The sequence below is a fragment of the Solea senegalensis genome, linkage group LG16, assembly GCF_019176455.1.
Source record: "Solea senegalensis isolate Sse05_10M linkage group LG16, IFAPA_SoseM_1, whole genome shotgun sequence".
NCBI classification, from domain to species: domain Eukaryota; kingdom Metazoa; phylum Chordata; class Actinopteri; order Pleuronectiformes; family Soleidae; genus Solea; species Solea senegalensis.
The window spans coordinates 16,993,085-17,003,347 of record NC_058036.1 but is presented as its reverse complement, the minus strand read 5'-3'; positions in this window follow the sequence as shown (position 1 = coordinate 17,003,347).

Sequence of the window (10,263 nt, the reverse complement as noted above, 5' to 3'; positions counted from 1 at the left end):
GATATTATTATAAAAGCATGTCAACAAAGCCGACATGCAGGGAACCCCATACGCTACACACTTATGAATCATTTTTTGACGATTCTTTCAACAAACACTATAATCCCATAATACCACTCAGCACTTCACTGTATGTAAAGGACTAAACCTGAGCTGCTCTTAGTGTGATCTCGTGGGAATGGTATGAGATTAAACTCGTAAAACAAAATTACGCTCACACAAAGGCCACTGACGACCACGTTTGACAGTTTAATAAATTACACATCGGCACTTTTGTTTTTGGAATGTGTCACCAGGAGTTTCAAGAGATTTTGTGGACACCCCCGGGCAAAAGGGATCCCGGGATTATTTCAATCTGAAACAAATTTAACTTTTAAAGTCTGTTTTAAACTTTTTATTTAACAATTTTATGTTCTTATTATATTGTATTACTCACCCACTTACTTATCATTTATTTATTATTTAAGATCTATTCTTTTTTTTCTTACACCCTTTACAACAATTTCAAAAATGTCACTAACAGCAGCATTAAGTGAGTCAAACCTGTACTTTTTGTTTCACCACAAATACATTAATGTAGCAGAAATTAACTGGACACATAACAACAGCAAATACAGAAGAAAAAGAAGATTGTAAACACTTAAAGTTTTCTATACCGAATAGATTAGAGCCGAAAACTAACGTTTATTTTCATCATTGATGAATCTGTGGATTGTTTTCTCGATTAATTGAGTTTTTGTTTGGTCTGAAAAAATGTCAGGAAATGTTGAAGTTAGAATTCTGAGATTAAAGTCATAATTCTGAGGAAACAAGTCATAATTCTGAGATCAAAGTCTGAGATTCTCAAATGTCTGGTTTTGTCCACAAATCAAAATATTTCGCGTCAACAAGGAAAAACGCCTGTACACAAGTTTCCATTTTTTTGGCCTTTTTGTGGACAAAACATAACAAAAATGTTTTTATTTAAAATATGTTTTATACTGCTCAAATTTAAACCAGTGCTGTTGTTTTTTTTCCATTTTAAATTTTAACATACATTAAACTGTAAAGAACTGCCAGATATTGAAAGTTATTCTTGACAAATGGGCAAAAACATTTGTATAATCAAATTGTCAGTGTTAGGTTTCATAAAGACAGACAGACAGACAGACAGACAGACAGACAGATACCTGACCACATCCAACAGAACCAGGGATTAGACTGATGTGTCACTCAATACAAGAGGCCCCTCCCTCCCTTGGCAGCTGGTGACAGTGACCTTGTTTGACTTCATTTGGGAGCAAACACACAAACGCTCTCTCTAAACCTCAGACTGCAGTAAACTGGTTTGATTCCTATGCATCTGTGTACGTTCATGTTCACGTGCACAGCAAACAGAACTCGTTTCCTGGAATAAATGATTAAAAAGGAGGGTGAACTCTCATAACTGATCACTTTGGGGGAATTGTGCAATGCATTTTGGTCAATGTGTTGTTTTAACCCTCATAATATCCCGCTTTTGTCCGTCTAGTTTGACTGTTATTTAAAGCGTAAAGTAGTAAAAAAATTTGTTACATAAAAGTAAAACCCTGTTTTTTAGTTAAAATAAAAGGAAACAGTTAATTATTTTTGACTATCTGACTTAGCACAGAGTGGTATATGTTAAATGTTTGGTGAGGATGCTGTTTTTAAAAAAAAAAAAAAATTCTATATTGACTCGATATATGATATTATAAATCCTGCTCCTGGTGTTTAACTTGTTATTGTTCACTCATACTTGGACAATAAAGATATGAAATGTCGGCATCAGTAACAATGAATGAAGGCGTTTTCAGACAAATTGTTTCTTCAAAACATACCAAGGCTGCAATTACTCCATTATTAATTGTCAACTATTTGGATCATCAATTCATCGGTTTAAGTGATTTTTTTAAGGATTTAAACTAGTTTCTATTTGTCACATGCACAGAGATGACAGAGTAAATCATGCAGGAACAATACAATAAGGAATATAAAATGTAGTGCAAAGTTTAATATATAATATCAATTTGCCTTGTTTTCTTATGAATATGATATTTTGGGAACAATTTTTTTAAGCAATTTTCGTCCAATGAGCTGCTTGGAAAATATCACAGAGAGATTGATGTGACCCCACAGCTCCAGATTGCATTATATCCAAAAAAAGGTCTAAAAAATCACGTCCTGGTGCTGGTGGTCTGTGCCGCGTCACTTTCCCTGGATATTTATGTGACCCTGAAACAGAAGGACAGATTGTGATCGTATCATTTTTTTTCCTCTGATGACGAGCGACTGCTTGGTGGAAACTCTCAGGTAGTAATTCTCGTCAGACCAGTAATTCCGACACATTAGAAGCCTTGAAAAGACATTTCTCAATCCGCTTCTGTGTATCTGTTTTTACACTTTTGGTTATTCCAGCATTTGATGCGTTGGGTTTTTTTTGGTTTTTTAAATATATATATAATTTATAGACACTTTAATGTGAGAGGAAGCAAGTTGTGATTTGAAACCAATGCAGGTTAAGGTTTGCTGTCCATTTCCATACATGTGCTCGAGGGTGTGCATGGTTACATAACATGATATAAACACTCATGCTGCAGTGCAAACAAATATGCACTGTGTAGTTTTTTGTTTCATGCCTGGTAGCTGTTTGCTCTCATGCTGTCACTCTCCAGAAGATCCTGCGCGGTGACTGTGATCATGTTTAAAACAAATAAAAGCCCCCAAATATTGCTCTGAAAACAGGGTTTTTACTGATTTGATCACAAAGACATCATCAAAAACTGAATCATTTTGGTTTGTGGACACAACAACAACCTCCTTATTTCCAGGTTTTCTGACAATTTATGGAGCAAAATGCAAAATAATCGTGAGTTGGGGCTCTAAAATGTACCCGCTTTCATTCCAGCACTTAAAACTGACCCCAACATTGGTCCATTCAACAAAGAGGGGCACATATTTGTTGCCGGCAGACGTTTTACTGAGTGAATATTGATTTTTTTTTTGCAGCATTCTCTGGTTTCTTCGCTCCATAGAACAAAGAAATCATTCAAATGCATTCATGTTTGGTTTGTGGACAAAATAAGACATTTGAGAACATGATCATTTTCGAGGTTTTGGAAACCAAACAAGTGCTCAATCAGTCAATCGATCGACAGATGAATCAAATATGAAAAACCATTGTGAGTTGCAGCCTTCAGTTGTGGAGTACTTGCTGCACAGCCACTGTGATCCAGTTCTTCCAGGAACTGCTTCAAGGAAGTAAAAAAACAACAGTAGGATGACTCTGCAAAAATATCACCAGCCTCTGTTTAAATCGCTCAGCTTCACCCTCCACCGCAGCCATGCCCAACCTTCAGAATGCCAGGGCCCCATGTTACGCTCTACACTCTAAATCTGCTGTATCGTGAAATCATAGCTCTGACCAACACACAAGATCATTTATTTCCCCAGTTGTTGTTTGAAATGTCATGAACAAACTGAATATCAAAAAAGAATCTTCTTTTATTTGTTTGTAATAACCTCTCACAGCCCACCTGCAGTAACTGCAGGGCCCACTAGGGGGCCACAGTACCTTATCTCACCTCCTATTCTCTAAGTCTTTATTACTCTTTCTTTACACATTCTTGAGCATTTATGATTCCTCTCCACTTCTCTCCTCCATCAGATTTTATTTCTCCACATAAAACAAACCATGCATGTCTCACCCCCCCCATCCCCTCCCCTCCCCAGACAAGACTATATTTGTTTGAGAGCACAATTTCTGAATTTCTGATGAAAGAGCCACAGGAGGAGTTTTTTTTTTTTAATATTCACCTTATTATTGATGTGATAATGAGAGAGAGGAGCATAAATCTGCCCTCTGCTGTCGGAAAACAGAAACACAAGCAAAATGTGAACGCTACAATATGATCGAGGCCCGCCACACAAACTCTACAGTCTGGAAATGTGGGCTTCAAAAATAAACTAAATTAAAGTAGAAGTTAAAAGTGCAGTGTGTAACTTTGAAATGTCCATTACATTCAAGCCCTTCTTCCACACGACTCTCTGTGTGTTCCTCAGTAATAGGACAACATTTGCACACTGCACACAGGAAGTGTTTTACTTTACGCCAACAGCAAACCTTGTGGCAGTAAAGTGGGAGACGCCTGCAAACACAGAGAAAACCTGGTCTTTCAGCCGCGTGACAGGGTTACAGCTGGCGTATACACACCAAATTCTAAATATTATATCGTTTCTAGTCATGAAGGCCAAAACAGAGGCATGAACAACACCAAAAATCACCCAAACTTACCCAGTGCAGCTTATTAGACATATAGCCGTCACTTACTATAAATGAAAATGAACCCTGATACAGTGACTGGAGCCTCAGTGAAGAAACAATGTATGTTTATAAACCATTCATTCCAACTTCTAACGCTTTATCCTTCACATGAGGGTCACAGGGTACACCCTGGACACTTTGCCTAATCCCCAAATCTGTCTTTGGACTGTGGGAGCAAACCAGAGAAAACCTACGCACACACAGGGAGAACATGCAAACTCCATTGGGGCTGAAGAGATTACTCGATTAATCGATTATAATCGATTACTAAATTAATCGATAACTACTTTGATAATCGAGTGTTTTCTAAAGAATTAAAACCAGTTTCTGGGATTTTTCAGCCTCTTAAATGTGAATATTGTCTGGTTTTGCTCCATATAACTAAGAAATCATTACATCTGAATCATTTTGGCTTGTGGACAAAACAAGACATTTGAGAAACATCGTCATTACCATGTTTGACAAACACTGATCAACATTTTTCAACATTTTAACGATTTCTCGATTAATCGAGAAAATAATCGACAGATTTATCGAATAATGGTTAGTTGCAGCTCTAAACTCCATGCAGTTCCAACCAGGTCATGAACCCGGGTCTTCTTGCTACCACTACCACTGTCACCTCCTAACAGTCATTTACTGGGGCGTTAACACCACAATCAGTTGTTCATCATGTGGATTCATCTGCTGTACATTAACCAATCACGTCGTTGCTGTCCTTTCACATCATATTTCGTGCCTTCGTGCTCCACCTCCACCTCCCAACCACCACCAGGTCATCACAGTCTCATCACCACCACCAGTGTCTGCACTCTGTCTTCCACGTTGTAGTCCAAGCTCACGTGACTCTCTGCAGACCATCAACTACAATTACTCCGTTCGATCAACGCGCGATGATTCGGCCTGATTGAAATGAGCGGCGTCGGTCGGAGGCGACGGCAAAACACCATGTCAGGATTCAACCACTAAAGGGGAGGCTGTAATCATCTCGGCCTCAACTTCATTGATTTCATGGAGGTGGACGTCTTGATGCGCGACGCCCATCACCAACCAACAACACATTGGGTCCATATGAGAGAGAGGGGGAGAGAGAGAGAGAGGGAAGGAGAGAGAGAGGGGGAGCAGTTGATGTACATCTGTCATGCATTATTGAGGCGAATGCCAGTGCTGTTATCCTGGCTTTAGAAAACTATGTGAAAAGGGGGTTGATGGGTCTGATTCCTGCTCTTCTCCACTGCTCCTTTTAAGTGTCTATATTAACACACACACACGCACAAAAAAAACATTGTCTTCTCCAAACACACACTCTCTCTCACACACTGTCCCCCTATGAATTCCTCAGGAAGGAGTCAGCTGTCTTCATTCCTCTGGACAGAACTTTTCCTTAACAAGGTACTGATGGTCTTGACCTCCTCTTCAAACAAACCCTTCCCTCCAATCAGTGAGGATTGTGAAGCTGGGGCTCAGTTTGGGCCTGTGGGTATTTCAGAGGAAACGTCCTGATTCTCCCTGATTACTCTCTCTCTCTCTGTCTGTCTGTCTGTCTGTCTCCCCCCCACCCCCCCAAATACACTCACCATGTCTCAGAGGCTGCAGTCTTTCTCAGGTTAAACTAAATTATTAATATCTTATTGATACAGACGCTGATGTTGCTTATCTGATCTTACTGATACTTTATCGGTGCGTTGGTGCACAAACAACGCTGCAGAGTGTTACTCATCCAGTTCTTACTGTATGTTTTCACAAGATACAGCTCAATGTGGGCTACACGGTGGTGTAGTGGTTAGCACTCTCGCCTTGCAGTGAGAAGACCCGGGTTCGAGCCCCGGTTGGAACAAGGGCCTTTCTACATGGAGTTTGCATGTTCTCCCCGTGTGTGCGTGGGTTCTCTCCGGGTTCTCCGGCTTCCTCCCACAGTCCAAAAACATGCAATGTGGGGATTAGGTGAATTGGACACTCTAAATTGACCATAGGAGTGAGTGTGAGAGTGAATGGTTGTTTGTCTCTAGTTGTGTGGCCCTGCTGGCGAACTGTCCAGGGTGTACCCCGCCTATCGCCCGATGTAACTGAGATTGGCACAGCACCCCCCGCGACCCTCTGGTGGAGGATAAAGCGGTTAGATGATGACTGACTGACTGACAGCTCAACGTCACGTGTAATTGCTCAAAATCAACGGCTCTGTCATCAGCAGAGGGACAGCGGTGAATCGGACTGTGTTCTAAGGTGAAGTTGAAGAAGCAACGTAACGGAAGAGCAGGACAGAGACAGTCACTCACAGGACTGTTTCACTCATTCTTTCCACTTGGTCAAGTGATGAATGCTGCTTTGTTTGTGTATTTCACATTCTCTTACTCACAACAATTGTTCTAATTTACAGAAACTCAGTGAAGAGCATCGTATAGGGCTTTTATTTTCTTTGAAGAAGTTACTTTTTTTTAGAAAAAGTCAAATTTTCAATCCCAACTTCCTCTGTTGCTGTAAAAAGTTTGACTTTCAGGCCTTCAGGCCTAAATGTGTTGAGTTGCTACCATGTGATTGACTTTAGGCAATAAAGTGGCTAATAAAGTGGCTAATAAAGTGGCTAATAAAGCTTATATACAGTACAGATATATACTGTTTAATTGGCCCAATAAAGTGTGAGTAAAATTACTCTACCTCCAATACCATTTTCGTACATGATTAAAGTTTGTTTGCAGATTGACGATAAAAAACCCTCCAATAAATAAAATTAAAAATAGAGATGCAATATAAATATCTTCTGTGCCGCAGGTGCACCCATGGAATAATACACAACTCCTTATATGCACATCCTAGTGTGTGTGTTTATAGGTCACATATTTAAGTACTTTTCTCGAACGCTCTGTGTTCTAAGGGTTAACCTGGTGAGAGGGCAAAGGGCAGGCGCTTGAGCACCACCTGGGGGTCTATCCGCTCACATCCATGCCTTTTCTGTTTTCTACACCTAACGGTTTCCGCTTTACTCTTCTTATCCTGAGAGAGTTTCAGCACGGATTTAACTGCTCTCTTGATCATCCCGGCTCTTGCTGTCACCATCTTTACTGTGTTTCGCAGCCTCTCAACACTTTGGCCTCTGTTGTCCATCTGTGGTATTTTAGATTAAAGGCCGTCTGGTTGGAAGATGTTGTATCTGTGAGACTCATTTTGGGGACTCATTTCAGACTCAAGACCTGGTTAACGGGGACTCATTTTCAAATTAGTTGGGGAGGGGGAAAAAGACACAGTTTTGTGCAGGGGACATTCAACAGTCAGCACAAAACGCACAAACTGAGACAGTGACACAACATTCTCCCTGGCAGAGGCAGACGGTGACGACTGCCCGTCATAAATCAACTATTCTAACGATGTCACCGTGAATAGGCATCGCGGCGCGCTGACCGGAACGTGACACAACAGCCGTGACCGTGTCACAAAATTCTTTTCTCGTTTCCTGGTACAGTAAGAGCGGGGCATGGACGGGAACCCACCCTGGAACAAGGCTCTTCTGAGAGAGGAGACAGGCGGACATTGTGGGCCCGGGACCCAAAGGTCGTCAAAGCTGTTGGTCGTCACAACTCCCGCTGAATCACTTGCTGGTCCAACCACGGACTAACTTGTGCACATCTTGGGCCACCATTAGTCAAACATTAATCACAGTGTCCTTTCTAGTGACGAACATGAAGAGGTGTTTTGTTCTCTGAACATGCCCGGAGGCCCCAGAGCGGATTGACTTGATACGATTGCATTTCCTCCCTCGCGCCGAGTCTTGCTGCCCCCGCCTCATCTCCGGTGTCTGACAGCGGACTCCCACTGAGGTCCTGACCGGATGATCCACTCAGCTGATACCAAAACTGTGCCAGAGGGCAACGCTTCCTCTGTGGAGAAGAAATGTCCTTTCGTCTTCTGTGAAATGTCACATTTGGAATGCTCAGTGCTCTGTGACGGACGCGTGATCCGGCCCTCGTTATGTGTCTGAGAAGAAGTCGGTTGTTTCACATCATTCCACGGATGAAAAAGTCCTGTGTGTTTTCCTGATATTTGAACAGGATACAAGCATGAAATTGTTGATTTCTGATATAAAATCTCAAGGTTTTACTGCAGTAATTGACTTTTTATAGTTTGTATTGTGTTTGCATCCTTGCTTTGCTTCAGGATGATAAAAATACAAGAAAACAATTAGGAAAATTGGCCTTTTATACAGTAAAATTAATTTTGTTGGTTCCTCTCACTGATCATTGGTTGTCTGCATTTCCATTGTGGTCTAAGTTACTTACAGATCTCAGATTATTTGTGGCAGTTGAACCTGCTAATGTACAGTACAGTATGGTCAGGTCCAGCAGGTGGCAGTAATGCAGAAGCATACAACAATGCAAGAGTACTGTCAGAAAATGTTCAGAATTGCAAGTCCAGAGTCACAAAGGTTCCTGCACTAAAAGAACCAGCACGGAACCAGATTTAACCTTCAGTTCCTACAAAGTTTCCTGGGAAAAGTCTCTGAAATCAAGGCCGAATAAATAAGAATTAAGTCAACTCACTATAACGTCACTCAGTGGTTTGAGGACGGCCATCATGGAGACTTCAGCCTTCTGTCCCAATCACATGGTGTCCACACGCCCCAATACATGCTGAGATTTATCATGGATTTAACTCTAAACGGGACCATTATTCACAAAATGGACCTCATGCTGTACTGAAGGACAATGAACGCCAATGTTGTAAATCAAAAGAGACATTTTTGTTTCCATACGATTACATGAAAATGTAACCAGTGGAGTCGTCAAATGGCCGCTAAAGCTTCAGGCACTTCCACATTGGCTTCTCTTTCAAAAAAGCTGGATATTCTCTCGGATATTCTTAAGTGTACACAACAGTGGCAGCAACAAAAGAGTGCCACTCTCTGTGGACTGATCGTCCGTCCAAGATTTCACTCTTCTCTTTCTGATCTGTTTTGTAATCTCTTCATTTTACAGCAAGATAAAGCCTCACTCACTTTATTACACGATAGTGAACACATGAACTTAACCCTTTAACACCTGCGCCTCAAAATGTCCTCTTTTGGCTTATTTTAACCAAAAAATGTGCATGTTAAAATAGCGTATAAACAATTCAATAGGAAGAAAAACACTGGAGTTGCACGCAAACACCAGACTGTGCATGTGTTAAATTTGAAATATGAACAGTATAACACATTTAAAAATAGCATTTGTTTGAGTTTTTGTCTCAATGTCCGAAAACAGGCCAAAAAACCCAGAAACTATGTAGAGGACAAAGACTCTCAAAGACAAAGACGCTGATTCGTCGGTGAAATCACTCAAGTTGACTTTGACGTGCGACTTCTCCGCTTTCAGAAACCGTTGGCATTTTCCCAACAGCACAAACCGCCACGTGATCACAGCGTCGTATTCGATACGCTCGGTCTTAAAGGGTTAAGGTCCACTGAGACTGTAGAGCGTCACAAATGGAGGATTCCTGCGCTCGTTCGCTCTCAACTACGGTGGCCTCCGTGTGCAAGAAAGCGATGTTGTTCTTCTGCGTTTGCACTCTAAGCGTCGCCTACAAAGACATGAGATGGTGGACCCTTTTTTCCTACGCTCATACAAACATGCTTACAAATAGTATACTACGTTTTTACAAATGAACCCTGTGGACCTTTAACTAAAAAGGAGTCGAAACTGACAAAGCGCGGTTATTCGAGCGAGTTCAAATAGATTCCCGAGTTCAGTCTGCTCCACTTGCCACGGACAATGAGATAAATAGACAGAATAAACCTTTCCTGTAACCCTGTGACTCAACAGCCTCCTATGGTGAGGAATTGTAAGGCAGAGAGACCTGAGGCATGGAAACTAATGGAGGCAGATGATGAGTGATTCAGTGAAAGTGAATGACTCTCCTACCCATCACTGACTTGAAGGCGGAGAGGTTGGATAAAAAAAAGAAAAGAAGCA